The following is a 23,488-nucleotide window of genomic DNA, read 5'->3' as shown; positions in this document are numbered from 1 at the left end:
ATTGACCATAAAAATAGATTTTTCTTAAAAAAATAATAATTTCCCTTAAAACGAAATGAATTATTATTTTCATTAAAGTTATATTGTTAAAAAATGGACTTTTGTTTGAAATTTTCTTTAGCTTAAAAATTTGACGAAATAAAATGATTTTCAAAATCACTTGATTCAAGTTTGATATTTTATATAAAAATTGACATTTTCACATAGTTAGCCTTTTAAGTTAGTCTAAATATTTTGGTCAACCGTTTTAAAACGGACGTTCCCAAGTGCCTTAAAACCTTTTTTAGAACGTTAATTGAACCCCTACCCATTTTCTCTAATTTTAAAGGTTTATTTCTGTTTTTGAACCTTTAGAATTCACTTAAGTTTTCTTGATTTTTCTATAAAAGTTAAGTGGCGACTCTGTAATTTTTCGTAAATTATTTTGACATATTTCTAAGTTTTTGAAGTGATTTAAGAAGTCAAAAACCATTTTCTTAAAAATAATTTGTCTCCTTTTGATAAATTTGAAAAGGGATAAACCAATGAAAAGCTGTACTGAGATGAACTTGTGTATCAAAACCCTTTTGAAAAGCTTTCCAAAAGTGAGAGGTAAACTGAGTATCACTATCTGAAATGATAGATAATGGGACTCCGTGCAACCTAACTAACTCTCTAACATAGAGCTTGGCACAGTCTTCGGCTGAATAATAGGTATGAACTGACAAAAAATGGGCTGACTTGGTCATTCTGTCTACAATAACCCATATCGAATAATGTTGACGACTCGTACGAGGCAAATTCATCACAAAATCCATGTTCACCTCTTCTCACTTCTAAGTAGGAATACTGAACTCTTGTAATGTACCACTAGGCCTCTGGTGTTCAACCTTAACCTACTGACAATTAGAACACTTAGCTACGAACTCTGCAATATCCCTCTTCATACAACTCCACCAATAGATTTCTCGCAAATTGCGGTACATCTTAGTGGGTCCTGGGTGAATAGAATAACACGCACCATGCACTTATGCCAAAATCCACTGTCTCAAACCATTAACATACGAGACACACAACCTACCCTGACATCGCAACACACCATCCCCCTTGGGAAAAAACCTCTACCTTCTGATCTCTAACTGATTCCTTCAACTTAACTAAACTGGAATCCCTATCTTGTTTCTCCTTCACTTTGGCAACCACAGAAGATTCCAAACTATTCTGAACCCATACACTTTCTTCAGTTGAATCAACCAATCGAACACCTAATCTAGCAATCTGATGAACCTCTTGAACTAACTTTTTCTTATTAATCTCAACATAAGCAACACTACCCATGGCCAATCTACTAAAGGCATCTGCTACTACATTGACCTTGCCCGGATGATACAACACACTCATATCATAATCTCTCAACAACTCTAACCACTTTCTCTAATACAGATTTAAATCTTTTTGCGAAAACACATACTGCAAACTTTTGTGATCCGTAAACACATCAACATGAACCCCATACAAATAATGCCTCCAAATTTTTAAGGCAAAGACAACAGCTGCTAACTCAAGATCATGGGTGGGATAATTCTTTTCATGGGGTTTAAGCTGTTTAGAGGCATATGCTATGACCTTACCTCTATGCATCAACACACAACCAAGACCAACTTTGGAAGTATCACAGTAAATAACAAGCCTATTTAAACAAAGTTAAAATTGGGGCTGGAGTGAGTCGAGTCAACTCCTGAGAACTCTTTTCATAAAAATTTGACCACTGAAACTTGACTTTCTTCTGAGTCAATCGAGACATGGGGGACGCAATAGATGAAAATCCTTCAACAAACCACCTGTAATAGCTATCCAAACCCAAGAAACTTCTAATATCTAACGGAGAAATGAGTCTGGGCTAGTTTCTCACTGCTTCGGTCTTTTGAGGGTCAACTCTAATGCTATCACCAGAAATAATATGGCCAAGGAAAGCTACTGATCTTAGCCAAAACTCACACTTACTGAATTTGGCGAACAACTGATGGGCTCTAAGAGTCTGCAATACAATTCTGAGATGGTCTGCATGATCATTTTCACTACGGGAGTAAACGAGTATATCATCAATGAAGACTATGACGAACATGTCCAAGTACTGTTTGAACGCTCTAGTCATCAAGTCCATGAAAGCTGTTGGGGCATTTGTTAGTTCAAAATGCATAACTAGAAATTCGAAGTGACCATACTGAGTTCAGAAAGCTGTTTTTGGAATGTCATATTCTTTGACCCTGAGCTGATGACAACCGAATTTGAGGTCTATCTTAGAGAAATAGCTGGTACCCTAAAGTTGGTCATACAAGTCATCAATCTCGGGGAGTGGATACTTATTCTTGATTGCACTTTGTTCAACTGATGGTAATCGATACACATTCTGAGAGAACCGTCTTTCTTACGCACGAAAAGGATTGGAGTGTCCCATGGGGAAATATTAGGCCTGATGAATCCCTTATCTAAGAGATCTTTCAACTGTTCTTTCAACTCTTTGAGCTCAGCTAGAGCCATTCTGTAGGGCGAAATAAAGATAGACTGGGTATCTCAAATGAGATCTATTCCGAAGTCAATTTTCCTTTCAGGAGAAACTGCGAAAAGATCTTCAGGGAACACATCTGGAAATTCCTGTACTACTGAAACTGACTCAAGACTGAGAGTCTCAGAACTAGAGTCTTTGACTCGGACAAGATGGTACATACAACCCTTAAAAATCATTTTCTTGCCTTAAGATATGAAACAATCTGACCCCTAAGCACTAAAGTACTGCCCCTCCATTCAATGACTAGTTCATTAGAAAACTGAAACTAAACGATTCTATTTTTGTAATCAATTGAAACATAACATGAGTGAAGCTAATCCATGCCAAAAATGACATCAAAATCAGTCATCTCTAACTCCACAAGGTCAACTGAGGTGACTTTCTAGGATATTATGACTGACTGGACAGTTTCTGTATATCTTCCTGGCTACAATAGAGACACCTATTGGAGTAGACACTGAGAAGGGTTCTGCTAAAGATTCGAGACTGACACCGAAATTAACAACTATATAGGGGTTACAAAGAAAAGTGAGGCTACGGGGTCTAACAAAGCATTAACATGAAGATGAAAGACCTGTAACGTACCAGTAACCACATTAGGAGAACTCTCCTAATCCTGTTGGGATTGAAGTGCATGCAGCCTGTTTTGGCGCTGTCCACTGGTTGCACTGGAAGTAGAGCTCTGCTGAGTCAGACGACCTGCTAGCACTACTGAAGAGTTAGTCTGACCCTGTTGGCGATAATTTCTACCCTTCTACATACTTACATGACACTCCCTCATCCTGTGGCCTGGCTTGCCACACCCAAAACACACATCACTACCAGCTCTACACCCACCCTGATGATTCCTGCCATACTTTCCACAGAGCGGATTAGTACGACCATTATTTATGCTACCCTGAGATTTAGAGCCCAATGCTCTATCCCAACTGTCATTGCTGAACTTTGGCACTGGTGCACTAGCTGAAGATGGAGCTGGGGCTAAAGATTTCTGACAGAGCTGAGAACGGTTACCTCCCTCTGACCTAGGCTGAGAAAAATTAAAGCTACCTATGCTGGACCTCTTATTCTCTCTCTTTCTCCTTAAGCTTCTGCTCCTCAATCTGTTGATCATAGACCATAAGCCTAGATATGTCCATCTCCTTAATCAATATAGCAGTCCTACACTCTTTTACCACATTATTAGCTACACCAGAAACAAACTTACTCATTCTAGATCTATTATCAGCTGCCATCGAAGGAGCATACCTTGCAAACTGAGTAAACTTAAGCGAATACTCCTTCACACTCATATTACCCTACTTTATATTAATAAAATCCAACACCTTAGCTTCCCTCAACTATAAAAGAAAGAACCTATCTAAAAAGGCTGTAGCAAACTCTTCCCACTCTACAGGTCCTGCCTCAGCACCCCTATCTTTCTTTCACTACTTATACCACGTATGGGCTGCATCCTGCAACTGATAAACAACCAAATATGCATTCTCGCCTGAGGTGAAACCCATGATATCAGTCACCTTCTGAACCATATCAAGAAACTTCTGCGGATCCTCCTCAGACTTGGATCCCAAAAATAAAAGAGTGTTCATTCGGGTAATATCCCGAATCCTAGTTGTAGCTGTGTTAGCGTTGGAGCAGCAGCCTGCTGATTAGTCTAAGCTGCTACTGAGTGAGCTAAGGTAGTGAATGCAACTATGAATTCGGCATGAGATACATGCTCGTTCAGGGGATCTTCCTGAACGGACGGAAGTGCAGGATGATTTCCATTTCTTCTTCCATTATTCTTTCTGGGAGATATTTTTTGTAACGGAATAAAGGATGGATTAAAAAGATAGTTTAAATAGAGCTCCTGCGCACTCGCATGATATGAATACTGAAAGAAGGGAAACTTTTCCTAAAACGTCTTGTTGCCTCTTGTCCATAAGTGTGGCGCGCTTCACACCCATGCACAAGACTCTACTCAACGCGGCTTTTAGACTCCCTAGGACACTATAAAACCCTAGGCTCTGATACCAAGTTTTTTTATGATCCAATGCTACCCCCTAGTCGCGACAACGGTGCTTACAGTCACAAGTGACCACAAGCTAACCCATGAGCTAGTACTTGCTGTGAGCACTAAATAAAGTAATAAAATACACATGTGCGGAAGTAAACTGGCAACGCCGTAAGGCTTAAACACTGATAAGATTATGTAAAACTGAATACTAAAATACGTATCAAAACGTGTCTGAATGACTGAAAACATCTGATAAAAACAACAACTGACTATCTAACTGATTTACTGCATGTTTAAAAGCCTCTAAACTGATTGAAGAGTTGATGGGATAGGCCCCAACTAACTCCAAACTAAAACTAACTGAAAGGAAATGCGAAAATACTAAAATAACATAATAGGTCCTCAACATATGAGGACTCACCACAACTGTTGCTGCTGATAAGCTGAGCTATCTATGCGCGGTCGAAAAACTGAGCGTCTGAACCTATGATATAAGACATCATAGCGTGAAGAAAGTATGCAGTCAGTATTTTAAATATACTGGTATATGAGATAAGGTTACGATGAAATGCATAGGTTTGTATGCATAAAATACTGACTAACTGAATAACATGAGATAATGACTAACTGAATAACATGGGATAACTGATGCATAATATGCATGAAAGCTGTAAAATCTGAGAATGCATGATCGAGCATATAACTTGATACTGAAGTAGTCTGTAAATTGAAATACTGAAATTTGGTAACTGAATAACTAATAAATTGTATGCAATGGTCAAGCAAACCTGAACTAAATTCTGTATTGAATACTGAACTGAGACTGTGGGAGATATCTATAACTGTCATATCCCAAATCTATTGTTAGGGTCCAACCTGTAACCCCAGTTGGAAGGGTGTTAGTACTGTGCCACGAATACTAATGCTGGCTGTGTGGATCCACTAATCTGATGTCCAAAAGGACTAGGGTGTCATGTCTAACTAACGGGGGACCCCTCAAAGTCTACGGTAATGTCGTAGGTCTGGAACTTAGGGATTGTTACTAACGTTTCATGCCTAACTGAAGGGGGAGACAAATGCCTCATGCCTAACTGACGGGGGAGACGTCATCCTTATGTTCACTCGATGCTAAGTTTTGCTCCCAACTGAAAGACACTAATTACTGGACTGAACTGATCTTGACTGAACGAACAACTGATCATAATAAGAGACTAAATGATAATGCTTATGGTTTATCTGAAATCGTTCTGCAAATACTGAAACTATGTAAACAACTAAGTTTTGGGTATTCATAACCCCCAACACTGAATAAAAATAACAATAAAGACATGTAAAAGCTTCGAAACCATAATGGGGAATCATTCTACAAAAATCATTCTCTTTGGCATTTCATCAAACTCATGAAGATTAAAACTTTAACATAGGGATGCTTTTAAACACGATGAGATAACATGGTTATATGACAAAAACCATAAATTGAGGGTTTATCCCAAATTACATGAACATGACATGGGAACTTCAACATCCACAACATACTATAATTCATTCCACTTGAAAACAATTGTAATCTTAACTTGAAATCCAAATAACAAGTAATTCATGGAGATAATTCATTTAAAACATGGAAAAACTAATAATTTAGCATTAAGAAGGGATTCTTGGACTCTATGGTAAAAGAAAGCCATGGATGAACATCACACATACCTTAAACCCTTAAGCTTGAAAGGGAAACACAATTTTGAAAGCTTTCTTGAAGTTCTTGGATTGGGAGACTTGTATTCTTTAATTTTTCTTGAAGAGAATGTAATTGAATTTGATGTTCTTAGGAGAGGATTAGGGTTTCTTTAATAGAAAATTGGAGAAGAATGGGCAAATAACGCCCAAATTGTTGATGTAAGTCGGGTTATGACGACTTGGATTGAGGGGAAAAGACGCTACTGCCTTTCAGACATTTAAATTCGTAACTGGAATGCTGATTGACACATCACCGCGACGCGATAAAGGCCTCACCGCTATACCCACCGCGCCGCGCCACTATTGCAGTGAGGTTCTGTAATCGAAATCCAAATGACCCTCAATCCTCATTCGAAAAATCTGAAACTTCCCTGAGACATGCTCCCTACACCCCTGAACATGACTTAGCTCAAAAAGTTATGTCTCGGGGTCGGGAAGGCCATTTTAAAAATCCTCGAAGTTAAGAGGCCAAAAATAAGACTAAGTCCCCAGCACTTAGTGAAATTTTCTGGTTCTAAGCCTCTTATGTATGCACTATGAGCTGAATTGAGCTAAGAAAAGTACGGGGTGTTATAGATGGCCAAGTTAATCTTGTTCATTGCAGCTTAGATTAGTAGATTGCAGATATTTTAACCAAGGCTCTTCCTAAAGGAAAATTTGAAGTTCTAAGGGCTAAGCCGGGAGTATCTAAGAAAAATCTCAAAGAGGAGTGTTAGAATATGAGATTTTTTAGATAGTTTTTTGTTTAGTATTTTCTTTTAAATATTATGTTTTGTTTTTAAATGAATGACAATCCTTATTTTGTGGAATATGTCTTGTAAGTGGTTCGAAGGTATGGTCCTCTACCAACTTTATAAAGACATGTAGCTATGTGTGTGGTCTGTTTTGTAATATGCAGATATGAATGAAAAAGCTATTGCTGATCTTTAGTTTCAAATTCTAACACCTTTCTCTTCTATCTCTTTGCTTATGATGACACCCATGTTTGTACGAGATTTGTTTATTATAGAGGTAGAGGTATATGTGTCTTCCAGTTCTTTGCGCAGATAAACTCTTATACTGTGGTCTTTTTGCGACATGATGAAACAATTGTGTCTTATGGATCTAAAGCCAAATATGATATCATTTTTTGGATATCATGATGCCATAGACCTTTGCGGTTTCCTTCTCTCATGATAATTGTCATAAGCTAAACCCTTGTACCTTTTATGATTAGTTGTTCCTATTGGAAGCAAAGGATGTTTTGTTGTATTTCAAATTTATGCCTCCTTGGCAGGACAATATTGTTGCTAACCTGCTTTGAGGATATTTTGGTTGCTTATCTTCCTCATGTGTTTTTAAAATTTGGATTTAAGGATAAATCCTTTTCAAGAAGAGAATGATAGTAGCATGGATGATTCAGATCCATAAAGACCTTTTGCTCTGAGTCAAGTCAAGGATCTCCAAGGGCTCCAAGCCATATTTATAAAGAGGGAAGCATTGAGGACATATGATGCATGAAAGGTCAAGAAAAATGTAGAGAAGGAAGGTCGTGCAAAATTTGAACTGAAAAGTGGATATGTGCACGCAAATACGCCTACAAACGGCCAAATGCACCAACAAATGCCTAGATGCACCCCCAAATGCTAACAGTAGCATTTAGGGAATGCGTAGGATTTGCGTAGGAAAGCACCCTTATGCATAGGACATGAGGTCAAACACAAATCCTAGGTAGTGGGCCACCCTATCTTTCAAAGGTCACTTTTGAGCCTTAGTTGTACAAGACAAACTATAAATAAATGTCTTAGTGTTTGTTTGAGATTGTTTATTTGCCCCCCAAAACATTTATTTTGAGGAAAAAAATACTTCTTTTGAAAAGAAGAGTGTTTGGTAAACTTGCAAAAGAGATTTTAAAAAGAAGCAGAAACAGTTTTTCTGCTTCAGAGAAGAAGCAAAAAATCTCTGCTTTTCAAAAACTACAGAAGTAGAAGTAGAAAATTATTTTTTTATGATAAAAATATTCCTACCACTCTCTCTCTCTCTCACACATATATATCCCTTATTAATTAACATATCTTTTGAGTTTGGTTTTAAAATTTTATACTTCATATTTACATCATAATTTTTTATTTTATTATGATTTATATATTATTTTTTTATTTTCACTCATTTTCTTTAAATAAATATGAAAATGTCATAGATGGTGATATTTAATTAAATAAAAATAAAATTTTAATTAAAAATATTATAATAGATATTTAATATAAATTTTCTCTATAAATTGATTTTAGTAATAAAAGTCTATTAATACATGTCCTTTTTGGTCATTTGGCTTAAAAAAGAACTTGAAAAAGATTATTCAAAGCTAATCTGTTTATCAAAAGCACTTTTCAGATGAATTTACCAAACACAAATGGTTTTTTTTTCCAAAAGCACTTTCTGAAAAGCTATTTTATAAAAGTGCTTCTCAAATGAGCAGTTTTGTAATAGCAATCCCAAACGGGCTCTTAGTCTCATTTTGAAGCATAAATTTTGATGAATTGAGAGCTTGAAGCTTGTAGAATTCTCTAGGTGAAGCCTAACATTAATACAATTTTTAGTTGGTAATCGTTGTTGAGTGGTTAGGGTGGATTCTCAAATTGCTTGTTTAGGTTCTTTTCTTACTCAATCACCGAGTTATCATTTTGTGGATTCAGTTTGATTTCTTGTTTCTTTGATTAAGGGGATTATTATTGTTTCATCGAGTTCAATTCAGAGGGAGGGTATCGAGTCCCTTGTTGCTCGTAAGATTGGTCAATCGATCCTGATTCCACATATGTTTTGCAATTTACTTTCCATGTCTTGACATTAATTTTGTCATCCCGATTAAGATCGTTATCACATATGTAATATCATCAAATAGTTTACTGTACCGAATATGAAAAGAATATTACTGTATCAAAAGAATTTTTGTTCATTGTACTAGATATGAAAAGAATATTATTTGCCATAGGAAATTTTGTTCTTAAATATAAGTTGTTGACCTTGACCCACTGAATAGAATCTCTTGTGCTATATAATGAGGCCGTAGTAATGGAAATGCTCCAAGATTGAAATTGAATAAACTTCAAGGGGAAATGTTCTTCAAGTTCTGGAAATTGTATGATGATTTGTTGAAATTGTCCTTCTTTTAGCCGTAATCAGTCAATTAATAAAATAAATCTTTAAATATGTTACAGAAAAATTGAACTTGTTACAATGTTGTGTATGTTAATTTTGAAATTTTCAGTCAAACTAATGATGCTGATGAAAGGTGGGCTCATGTGTGCTATTTCAAAGCATACTGGTAGGTCGCAAGTTTTTAAAGAATATGTGCATCTGCAAATATGCTTTTGGGCAAAATGCACTATATATAGGTCAAGAAAGAAATTTCTAAATTTTTGAACCATAATAGATAATACATGTCAGATTTGAATTGTAATAAATATACTATAATAATAAACTATCTCAACAAAATTATCTGGCAAACTGAGCAAAAATGTTGTGTATGCGCATGGGTGTATAGCTAGGTAGAGTGGAAATGAGTTCACATGTATCTATGCTCATTAATATTGTATAAAAGAATTTAATTTCAATTCAAATGAAAGTATAATAACTTATTCCTTTCTTTTAGTAATAAGTTATTGGCAAGAATCTAATTTAAATTCGTCAAATATAAATTATAAATTTGCCTTTTCGACACATAGGTATTAAATTATGCTAGCGTCACTATAAGGGCGGCCAAAACTAACCCAAATTCATATAATTTGTTCAACAAATTATAGATTGATCCTCTCTCGCTCATTACAAATCAACAGCTCAAATGAAAATTAATTCATAATTATCGATTATTCCCATGATTTGGCAAATATGTTTCGTTTCTTATTGGACTTCTTACATAACCGTATAGGTGAAAAGTTTTTTTTTCAACAAAATGGTCGTGTGTGTGTGTGTCTATAGTGTTGATATATATATATATATATATATATATATATATATATATATATATATAATAGCTACCTGCTATTATATATAGCCGGTAGCTATTATGTTAGTATGAATAATATAATAGCTACCTGCTAATACCATACTATACTAATAGTAATCTTTTCTACTAATCATATTATTACTATACTATTAATTAATAATAGATATCTTATACTTAATAACATAAATATAAGTAAGCTACTACCTAATATTAAGTATTAGGTATACTATAATACCTAATATAAGTATTAATAGCTAATTATTAATAATTGAACAATACTAATATAGTAGTATAATATAAAATTACTAATTAGGTATTGAACAATAATACCTAATATTAGCGAGCAACCTAGTTAGGTATACTAATACTAGTATATTAGTATATGACCAATAAACTAGTAATATCTAACAATTAGGTATATTAGATACCTAAGATCACTACTAGGTATCTAATAACAATAGTAGATAGTTCAAACAATTTTATACTTAATTAGTATAGTATATAGTAAGTGTAGGATAATAGCAGGTAGGCTACGTAATACCTATAGTAATAGCTATTATAGTTGTTACTATATGTAATTAAACTATAATAGGCTTTCTTTCTACCTGCTTATTCATATAATAAGCAGGTAGTAGGTAGTAAGATATAGTAAGTGTATATATATATAATAAGCATATATAATAATAATAAACAGAAGTATTAAGCAGATATAATATGTATATAATATACTATAATAAGCAATATATGTCTCTCTATATATATGTTAGTAAGTATATATAAGTAGTATATATATGTTAGACAAGTGGATATAGTTAGTATACTAAAATAGACAGATAAATATAGCTAGTAAATTATTATAACAAGTTATTAAAGCTGGTAATCAATTTTGTAAGTTATTAAAGCAGGTGAGTAATATTAAGATCAATAATAACCAGGAATATCGTGAGTTTGTTTTAATATGGTGTAAAATCCTACTCAGTACTCCCTCCTTCATAGTCCTTAGTCCAATGTAAGTGTCCAAGTCATAAAGGTCCAAGTGTATTTTCTCCCAAAATATATTATTTTTGTATTTTTTGGGTTTTTGATTTTTTTAAAATTTTTTATACCCTGTTCATCTCTTTCTCTTCAGTTTTAGGTATTTTAGCAAAACCTTCTTTAATCACACCCTGGGATAATAACAACAGTCCCTTTTTCAATCTTCTTCGGACTTTTCAAATCCCTAGGAATTTATAGATTAATCCATCGTTATTGCTAAAACACTGAGAGAGTAACCATATACTGAGGGTATTTTTATAAGTGATTTACAAATTTTATAAGATCAGAAAAACCGTCGGAAAACGCCTGTGATCCAGATCTTACTAATAAAACGTATGTGAAGGAAAATATGAACTTAATTAATTCAAACATAATTTACGAACTTGGGAGAAAATTACAAAGACCTATGTAACTACTACTTACATGTCTTGAGGAAAAAGTGAGGTTTCCCTTTCGGGAGTCCCCTGAATACCTGACAGCTACCGAAAAATGAAGAACTAAAAAACTTTTCACACTTTTCACACACTTTTTTTTTAAGTAACTTACAAGCTTTGTAAACTAAGAACTTTAAGGAAAGCTAAGAACTTTATGAAAACTTTCTCACTTTTGATTTTTTCTCTCTTTGATACACCTTCTGAAGTCATCTTTTTGGTGCTATTTATAGGCAATTTTTGGACTTCAAATCCTTTATAAAATATGCTTAAGAAGACTTTTTGCAAGGCTTTGCAAGTTGGGTGGGCCCGACGGCTCTTAACTCTTGTCTGTCTATTTATTTATCTGATATTGCATACGTCTGTAATTTTGTCTTTTGTAGATATCGTCATTGCTTACGTATCCAAATTATGTAAAGCTCTGAGTCAAAGTCCATTCCTGAACTGTCGTCTGCGTTTGGGTCTTGAGCAAATTGATTCATGGCTGAGTTGTATTCTTGTTCATATTCATCACTGTCTTCGTCTGATAATCCTAGTCTTGTTCTAGTTCTTGTCTCTTCTCTTGGAATTAAAGAAATTCTGGGTCTTTGTTCTGGTGGTTCTGGATTCATAGATATCTCTTTAGGCGATTGTTCTGCTAACAACTTTTTTATTGAGTCTGCTATTATTTTTTCTATATTTTTTTTTTATTTTTCTTTTTTCTTAATGAAAATACCTTTTTATTCTGAGAAGAACTTCCTTCATCTATTGTCTGAGTACCTATATTTTTAAAACTAGCTGGGAGTATTCTCCTACACTTTTTGGCAAAGTGTCAGTCATTAACGGATTTGATGAGTCTTTATCAGCTACCGTTTGAGCTGGACTAGCTGTATCATTACCTGATACAATGGGTCTTGTTGCATTCATTGGGGAATGCACACCCATTAACGGATTTGAGAAGTCTTTATCAGCTACCGTTTGAGCTGGACTAGCTATATCATTACCCGATACATTGGGTTTTTCCATTCTAAAAGAAGATGGAGAACTCTTTGGCTGGGTCTCATAAATTGGCTGAGTCTATTGTGAAAGTTCAAAATGAAGGATTTTTATACGGTCTTGTAAGATACTTATATGTTCTAACATCTGTCCTTTTTCTTTTACCAGGTTTTCATTATCTTGGTTCAAAATTTTATTTGCTTGATTTAGTCTTTGAAAAGCTCCGGTCATAGAGGAACAATGATCACAAAATATAATTTTATTTGTGTCTTTGTTAATATTATATTGAGGAGTTTTTTGTATTTTTGATCTCAAAGCTGGAGTAAGAAAATAATTTGGTCCCAGAGCATAGTCTAGAGTCTCTGAGAGGTCATAAAAACCTTTATAAAGAGGTGTTCTATAATCTTTTATGACGTCCATTACCTCTATCCAAGTCTGGAACACTCCTTGCTGCTGTCCTCTGAGAACAACATAGAATTTAAACTTTTTAGTAGTATTTTTCTCAGTAAAATAGTAACTTAATGCATTTACAACTGAAATAAAATGATTAAAGTCACTTCTATTATAAGCTATCCATAAATTGTCTAGTAAACATATCTGCGGCTTATCCACTTGTACGTCTGGCTTTCGTCTGAAAGTTAAGTTGGATGGTTCGTAACATACCAAGTTGTGGGGTCCAAAATTTATTCTATCTAATTTTGACTGTTTTAGCATCGTAAGTGGTCTGAAACGAGTGTTGCTCATTAGTGTCTTTAGATAGTCTTGGGATGATGAGGCTTCTGCCTTGCCTTTTCCTTTTCCTGTATTCATACTGAAACAAAAATCATTAATTGTCTTCTTTAATTATTCTACTTAGTTGATCTACTAAGTTATTATCTTTTCCTTTAATATGTTCTAAAACAATATTATAAATTGAAGTAGCATCTAGGAAATTTAACCATCTCCTTTTACTACTATTCTTATCCTTTATCTTCTGATAAAACTTTACTATAGCCTCGCAGTCTGTCCTTACTAATATTTTGGGCTTATTTAATATATAAAGTTTAAAACTATTTAAATCGTAAATTACTGCTAGTGTCTCCGCATCTATGCTATTTAGTTTTCCCTTTTCTATATATTTTCCACTTAAATAAGCACAACTTTTTTCATCCTTTTTATCGTTGTATTTATTGGGTTTTGCATACTGCTCCCCATCCTAAAAGGCTCCCATCTGTCTCGACTATTAAATAATCTATTTCTAAAGGTAATGTTAAGTCTGGGATGTCTTGTATCATGCTTTTAAGTTGTTGGACAAATTTTATGTCTTCAGTATTGAAGGATTTTTGATCTGTAGATCCTGTTTTAGAGTATAGTGGTCCTACTACTTTTCCTAAATCTTTTATAAAAGCTCTAGCATAATTTAATAATCCTAAGAATTTTTGTAAATCCTTAGTTTTGTCTAACTTATCTGGCATTTCTAAGACATTTTTTAGCTATGTGTGGTTGTAATTTTATTCTACCATCTCCAATAACTACTCCTAAAAAATTAATACTATTTTTACATAATTTCATTTTTTTCTACTTATTATTATTCCATTATCTACAAATAATTTAAAGACTTGTTGTAAATGTCCTAAATGTTCTCTCATATTGTTACCAATAACTAAAATATCATCTACGTAAACTAATACAAAATTTTTATAGTCTCTAAAAATACTATCAATTTTTCTTTGAAAAATTGGAGGAGCCGTCTTTAATTCAAAAGGCATGACCAACCATTCAAAATGTCCTTCTGGATATGTGAAAGTTGTCCATTCTATACTATCTTTATGCATTTTAATTTGCCAATATCCAGATTTACAATCAAATTTACTAAATACTTTTCTTCCTTGTATTCTATTTATCAATTCTGTTTTGTCTGGTAACTTATATCCATCCATTACAGTATTATCATTTAGTCTTTTGTAATTTATTACTATTCTATCTTTCCTCTCATTATTTCACTATGGTTTCTTACTATGAAAGCTGCTGACCTATGTCTTGATGTAGATCTTCTAATTATTCCTAATTCTAGTTGCTCTTTTATTTATATTTCAAAGTCTTTAAGGTCTTCATTTGTAGCTTCTATAGATGTTGTTTTTATAGTATATTCTGGATCAATTATTTCTAATTTGCAGGTAATTTGATTGGAGTCCCAGTGTTGCAAGGGTTTTTCTCCGATTATTTCTAGCTTAACTAGGATTTATATTATTTTTTCTAAGTCTTTTTGATCTTTTATTACTCCTATTTGTTGTATACTTTTCTTAAAATTGTATAATTCTGTATCCATTTCTATTAAAGTATAGTCTTTTTCTATTTCTTCTACTACTAATAAATCTTGTAATTCCTCATACATTATTGTCTTTTTATTACATGTACAATTTTCTCCTTTATCACATTCTAGTGATATTTTGGGTTTTATTTGGTTTTCCTCTGGCTTATCCTTAAGAAGGCGATATTTAGTTAAAGTAGGTTGTGTCTGTACTGGTGAGTGAGTGATATTACTGACGAATATTATGCAATTTTTTGTAACTAGACATCCTCCATTATTTTATACCATAAAATCTAATCCTAACACAAAGTCTGCTTTTATGTTTAAATCTCTAACTAATATTTCACTAAGTGTTTATGATATTTTTTACAAGTATTAATAAAATTTATTTTTGCTTTTGGTACATAGTCTGTATAGGTATTATATGTTCCGTCCATTTGCATGGATTCTTGAGGTTTTGGCAGTTTTTTAATTAGTTTTGCTGGCAAAATTCTGCTATTTAAATGCTCCTTGTACATCCTGAATCAACTATAGCTAAAGTCTCGAACTCATAGTCTTGAATTTTTATTCTCGCTAAAACCTTGACTGTACTGATTTTCTTTTCTTCATTACATACCATTCCTTCAAATGGTACATTCATTGATTTTTTATTATTTTCAACAGATGTATGTAATAACTCTACCTCTACCAAGTCTTCTTCTTTACTTATATTTTTATTGTATATTCTTATCTCTAGTCTTTTTAGTCTTTCTTCTAATTCTAATATTCTATCTTCTGTTGTTCTGGTTATTGGTTCCTTGTTGTAAAATTTATTTAAATTACGGTTTGATTTTGAAGTTTCTAAGATTTTTGATGCTTTCTCTATACATTTTATGCATGCTTCCTTATAACATTTCCTACATTTTGCCTTTTTGTTTTTACTTGGAAACCATTTACAAAAACAACATTGATTACCATCTAATCCTTTTCCTTCTTCAAATTCGTGTTTACATTCTTCTATTAAATTTGCTAAATCATAATAGTCTATGACTAAGTGATAGTTTGTGTTATTGACTAAGTGATAGTCTGTGTTTATTCTTTCTAGTCCTATTTCATTTATAAATTCATCTTCTCCAGAGTCTGAAGAATCAGAATTATTCTTTTTTTCTTCAAAAACTTTCATGCTTCTGATAGAGTATATACTTTCATTATCTTGCATATATTCATCTACATTTATTAAATTCTCATTTACATCCTCTATTAATTGTGCATTTCTAGATCTATTATTATTTCTCTTTGGGCAAGTATTTGCTAAATGCTCTATACTTCCGCAAGTAAAACATTCTAATTTATTCTTATAGGTTCTACCAGTGTTAATATTTTCTCACATGTTTATTCTTATCTAAGTTTGGTTTTCTCGCATTTGATCTCCTCAAGTAATATTTCTTCCTAGGGTGATAGTCTTTTTTATATGTCTTTTAATATTTTTTCTTTTTATAATCTTGGTCATAATGTTGAGTAGTATATATGGTCTTACAAAAATCTACATCACTTTTTTTTAATTATTTTTGTATCTATATATTTGTACATTTTTCTTGTAATATATCTATTACATGTTGTATTCTTTGCCCTATTGACCATGGGTTGTTTGGATTTTGTATTATTCCTTCTCTTTTAGATCATTTTTCTTCTATCTCTCTTCCTAAAGCTCTTGATAATTTATTAAACAATCTAGCTCCTAGAGTCTGATCAAATGAGTTTCCACTAATTGTACAATAATAAAAGTAATCATTTAAAAATTCTTTAATTCTTGACCAATGATTAATACTTAATTGTTCTAAATTTATTAAAGCTCTTTGTCGTAGCACTACCAATCTGCTATTGGGATCCTGGCCTGTTAGTAGAGTATGTACTTTGTTTATAAAATTGTATGGATTTGGGCCTAGTTCTACTATTTATTGAAAATCTTGTGGGAATATTATTTTATAGGTTTCCCAAAGTGCTTTAGTACTTTCTCCTAGAAATATTTCTAAATATCTATACATAATTTCTGCATCTGTTTCTTGATTACCCTGTATATGTTGTATGTAGTCTGCTACAACTACATTTTTCCATATGTCTATTACATGATTCCATGCCTGAGGGTCATGGGTTGGCAATTTTAAAATTTTTCCGTCATTACTTCCTTCTTGTAATCTAATAGGTTCTTCTATTGACATTCTTTTTTCTCTAGGTTTTATGTCTTGTTCTGTTAGAGTGTTTGGGTTTGTTCTAAATATTCTATGTCTTGGTAAATTTTCTGTTGTTAATGGTACGTTTTGCATACCGGTTGTTCTTTGGAAAGGGCTTGAGGAACTTGTTGCGCTTTCCATAAATTTCTTTATACTTTCTTCTATACTATAATTTGATTCTTCGTCTTCACCTTTTAGTTTTTTTTTTGTGTATAACCATAATTATCTGTTCTTAATTCACATTTTTATAAAATGTACTTTCATTTCTTCAAGTTTTAAATTCCTTAATTTACAACCTGTACATTTGAATACGCTATTGCTATTTATTTCATATAGAGCTTCTGCTTTTATTATAGCTTTATTTACTTCAAAACCTTCTTCTAATATTTTTATATTCATAAAATTAGTATTTTTCACATTCTTCAATTTCTTCATCAGTTTCTTTTTCATTTGTATATTGGTAGTCTGTGAATCTTAGTGAAGCTTTTCCTTTATTGTTTATATACATTAAATGATCGGTTGACTTTAATATTTCTTTTTTAGGAAATTTTTCTAGGTTCCATTCTAATCCTACATATTTTTCTGGGTTTATTTTTAGGGGTTTCAGTAGTTTAATACCTTTATTTCCCATTAGACTTACTAGGGGGTTTGGGCCACAGGTGACAAAAGAGTTTTAAAATGAGGTGTAGGTGACACAAGTCTTAATTATTAGTTGGAGGTGACAATTACTTTATTATGTATTAAGAAAGTTGGAAAAGTTTTAAAATAACCCACAATTTCTTATATTTACACTTTGATCCCAATGTATACCTAAAATAACGGGAAACGGAGGAAAAAAAGGCTCCTTTCTCTCTCTTTTCATCCATTATTGTTTTCTCTCTCTTAGCGATTTTTGTTGTTAATTGTTTCTGTTTCTGCTGCTTTACTCATCATCTTCTGCTTCATCTTCTTCTTGTCGACCATTTGTTGTTGTTGTTGTTGGTACAACGCTACTGCTGCGATCTGACCAATTTCTTAGGTCAAATTTTGTTTATTGTATCACTTTCCACTTTGGCATTACTTCATAGGTTACTTTGGTAAGTAAAATTATGATTTTTATTTGTATTTGTCATTTGGGAACACTTCTATTTTTCCAACAATGGATAGAACCCCGATTATGAATCCAACACAAGTGCCCACAATTTAAACAGATCAATCATCTGGTGCATCAGATGAGTAATCTTTTGCATCAGACTATTTATCTGTTGCATCATCGTATTATCTGTTGCATCAGACGTATTATCTGTTGCATCAGAATGTTTATCTGTTGCACCAAACTAATTATCTATTGCATCAGAATGTTTATCTGTTGCACCAGACTAATTATCTGTTGCAACGAATGATTAATCTGTTTGAAACAACACAAATCAACCCCTGCCACAAACCCAACAGATAAATCTTGCTATTGCTACTAGATTCTAAATTAGTCCTTTTATATCGAATCGTCGAAATATTTGTTGAGAAGATAATAGACAGAATGAAAATTAAATATGGATTAAAATGTCAAAGATCAAACATAATTTATTTATTAAACAAATAAAAATATATATAATAGACTAAAATAAAAATAATAGTCTAATTATTATTATTCAGCATCATCATTGCCAGCCGGCCAATCTTCAATCGGAAGTAGCAAGACCCTCCTCAGCCTGCGTATCTCGCAGAGCATTCTTGATCTAACTCCTCCCAATTCCCATTGCAGATCACGAAGTTGATTCCGAAGTTCATTCACGGTGTCTTGCAAAAAAGCAACGTCCCACACTGGGTCAGCCATAATCTTATCTTGTAGAGTGTAATATGAAAGAAAAGATACAATAAATAAATAGAGTGTGTATTTGAATGAACAATTGAGTAAGGACGGACCTATTTATAGATGATTGAATTTGAATGAGAGGCAAAAAGACGCGACTATTTACCTCCATACATTAATTAAATTTTTGATTAAATTAAGAAAATAAATATTGTGATATAAGTCATGACTTTTCAGATTATTATTATTAATTAGCCTTTTGAAGAACCGTTTTTATTGAGTTGTGGCAACAGATTCTATATCTGTTGCATCAGATAACACATCTGTGACAACAGATATATTATCTGTTGCAACAAATATAAAATGTGTTGCATCAGATAACATATCTATTGCAACATATAATCTAACTGTTCACCTCCATTTATTAATTACATTTTTTATTAATGTGAAAAATAATGAATTAATTAAATTAAGAAATATTGTGATACGTCATGACTTTTCAGATATATCAAATATTGTGATATATCATCTGTTGCAACCATAGTGAACCTGTTGCATCAGATAATTTAATTGTTGCAACATATAATCTACTTTTTTTTTTTTTTAAAATAACTATATCATCATATCATTAATCCAAATTTGCTTACTTTTTTATTTTATAAATAAAACAAAATACCTTTTCAAATTCCTTAATAAAATAATAACTATTTTATTATATAATAAATAATTTAAAAAACAAATTCAAAAACAAAAATGGTGAAAAGTCACGATCAGTTCTTAAAATTGTGGTTATAAATTGTGTTTATTATTTATTTCCTTATTATTTATTTACGAAATATTTTCATATTGAATAATAGGAACTCCGAGTTTTGTCTTTCTCTTTTCACCCTCTCAATAACAACAATAGCCCTTTTTATATTAATAACCGCCAGGTGCAACATATGATCAATCTGTCGTAGCAGATTAACCTCTAACTGTTGACACAAATTTCTGCTTAATTCCTACCACCAACCGTCGACATGTTGAGAACAAGGAATAAACAGAATGATTATTATTAAATACTAAATAAGAATTAAAAATTCAAAGTTGACAGTAAAATGAAATGAATGTTCATAGATTTTTGAATCCCTTGGATAGATTTGATATACAAAAGGAGGAAAATAATCGCTAAAATAAAAAACATTATCTAATTATTATTACTACTATTATTATTATTGTCAATCAGATATCTTTCATTCATCTAGCAGCCTTGCTCCGAAGTCAGCCAAATATCTCTCTGGAGTCATCAATCAAACTACCTTTGAAGTTCACGCAAAGACTCGATATGAATATTCTTGTATGATTCTGGATCATCCATATTTGTAAGGAAGGACCTATTTATAAATTATTGTATCTCGGAAAGAAAAGAAAATTGCTTTAAAATAAATCTAACAGATGGGTAATCTGTTAGAAAATATATTCTTTTTGTTAGATAACTTACAACATACTGCCAATCTTTTTGCAATAGATGTATATATCTGTTTGATTTCTGCAACAGGTTGATCACTGTCGTAACAGATGTCTCTAATTGATTGACAATATAAACAGATGTGTCATCTGTTGCAACAAGCTAGTCATCTGTTTATTCAATTTAAGCCATAGATGGGCTAGGAAGAATAAGGTGCGTGCAGATGGATCCATAATCATATGTGTTGGAGTTAAGTATGTATTACTGATAAGGTTATTAGGACAACACACACAAAGTACAATGTTTTTGTGAATGCAGTTTTTAACTGATTAGGCATTGATCATTCAAATAAGATCCTGCATTGTACCGTTAAGTTTGATGGGTTCGAAATTGATAAGGCTGAGGACCTCATGAAGATGGTGCAGATACCCTATTACGAATTACTGACGGTTGGTGCTCGTGTTTATGCGTGTCAAGTTTTGAGAAGGGATCAATATTTGTCGTCACTACAGAGAACCAATAACGATTGGACTTAACTTTAAGTGTGCATTGGACCCTTAGAGGGCCCTCGAAGCCTCGCACTGCATCAAACAAGAATGGAAAATCAATATAGTTATTGCCCTGGCCAAAATTTATATAGTTGGGTTGCTCGCTCGGGTTGATGATTATATACCAGAAGGTGCGGTAGGAGAATACTTTCGAGGGAAAATGGGTTATTGATGGAAGACTATATCATCTGAGAGCTAATTGAAGAAGAGACATAGAGTAGAAAGTAACTTCTAATAAATCTGGCCGATGGAATTATCTTAATAGATGCGAAATCTGAATCAAGTGTAAATATGAAAGTATATCCGGTAATGTAATTTTGTCTGTTGTGTCTCTGAAAGAAAAACAATGCAGATGGACACTTTGCTAGGGAGCTGCATGGTCGGGATTATCACCTAGGTAGAAAATAAGAGAAGACCAACAAAGCAGCCTCACGGGCATCGAGGGTAGAAATGATGTTCAGCAAGTCTATAAAACTTACGCCAACAACAACTGCAGTGAAAATAAAGAAACTAAGCGAAGGCGGCAATTTTTAAATTTTAAATTTTATCCCATCTTCTTGTTTGTGTTTTCGATCAGGTCCACTGCCGTTGACCTGATCGGAACCACAAACGAGATTGAAAGAAAAATAGAGTATCATTGCTTCCTTAGCAATATGGTTATAATTGATTGTGTTTTCTTGCCTTGACATGCTTTCAACATTCCTTGGAGAAGATAAGATGTTTGCTGTAGTAAATGAATCCCGATAATTTTCAAGCTTACCTCCAGCTTGTTGATTTTGTATTCAAGCTCGTCGTTACCGTATTTGAAGTTGGTAAGGAGTTCCTCGTCTCTTGTGAGATCGATCAGGAACACTACCTTCAAAGTTGTGGCATTCTAGAAGCCCTTCAGAACACTTTCTCTTTAGAAACTTTAAAGGATACATGGAGGGTCGCTGTATTTGTTTTAGGTCAAAATATGTTGATGCACGTTGAAGATGTGATCCCAACAGTTGAACACTACACTTTTATCTAGCGTTGCTCCATGCATCTTACTCAACCAATTTGATAAATTAGTAAGTATGGAGTTACGTGGCATGTGATTTAAATCGGATCTACCAAGCCTATCAAACATTACATAACTCCAAGCTCATTACCCCATCAAAACAATATGCTCGAGTTATACACATAGAAAAAAAACTCAATCTGTTAGCCTTTCTGCTGATCACTCTTCTCCAATATAGATGACAAGATATCTGCTATGCAAAAGTTTACACCATCGCCAGATATGATTTCCTGGGAACATGTTTGGCGATGGTGTGGACTTTTGCATAGCAGATATCTTGTCATCTATATTAGAAAAGAGCAATCAGTAGAAAGGCTGAGAGATTGAGCTCGTTCGATTTGTGCACTAACTCGGTCATATTTTTTTGATAGAGTAATGAGCTTAGAGTTACGTAATGTTTGATAGGTTTGGTAGAGCCGGTTTAGATCACACGTTAGGTAACTCCATGCTTACTAATTTATCAAATTGGTTGAGCAAGATGCATGGAGAAACGCTAGATAAAAGTGTGTTGTTCAAATTTTGGGACCACATCTTTAACGTGCATCAACATATTTTGACCTAAAACAAACACAGAGACCCTCCATGTATCCTTTAAGGCTTCTGAATAAATTATTCTGAAGGGCTTCTAGAATGCCACAACTTTGAAGGTAGTGTTCCTGGTCGAGCTCACAAGAGACGAGAAACTCTTTACCAACTTCGAAAAGGGCAACGACCAGCTTGAATACAGAATCAACAAGCTGAAGGCAAGCTTGAAAATTATCAAGATTCAAATACTACAGCAAACATCTGATCTTCTCCAAGGAATGTTGAAAGCATGTCAAGGAAAGAAAACACAATCAATTATAATCATATTGCTAAGGAAACAATGATACTTTATTTATCTTTCAATCTCGTTTGTGGTTCCGATCAGGTCAATGACAGTGGACCTGATCGAAAACACAAACAAGAAGGCATGGATGAAATTTAAAATTTAGAAATTTGCCTCCTTCTCTTAGATTCCTTATTTTAACTGCAGTTGCTGTTGGCATAAGTTTTCTAGACTTGCTGTACATCATTTCTACCCTTGATGCCTGTGAGGATTCTTTGTTGGTCTTCTCATATTTTCTATTACTAAGAATTCGTGCCCTACTGATTATCTTATTTTTGCCTAACTGTTGCTTATTAATGGAACGGGTTGCCTAATGTGTTCCACTGACGTGTTCCAAGAAAGCAGTAAAACAGAAAGTAAAGAACACAATGATTTTTACGAGGAAAACACTCGGCTTAAAAATGTGTAAAAAACCACGACCTGTACCTCAACAAGATTTAACCCCAACTTCACTAAATAACTCTGAGCCTCAACAACGACTGATTACATAACTCTTGTAACCAACAAATAGGAATTATAAAATCTAATCCCTATAACTCAACAACTAGGAATTATAAACTCTAATTCCTAACTACACACATACCTCCCAA

Source organism: Capsicum annuum, chromosome 12 (genome assembly GCF_002878395.1).
Source record: "Capsicum annuum cultivar UCD-10X-F1 chromosome 12, UCD10Xv1.1, whole genome shotgun sequence".
NCBI lineage: Eukaryota > Viridiplantae > Streptophyta > Magnoliopsida > Solanales > Solanaceae > Capsicum > Capsicum annuum.
Note: the sequence above shows the minus strand (reverse complement) of the source record.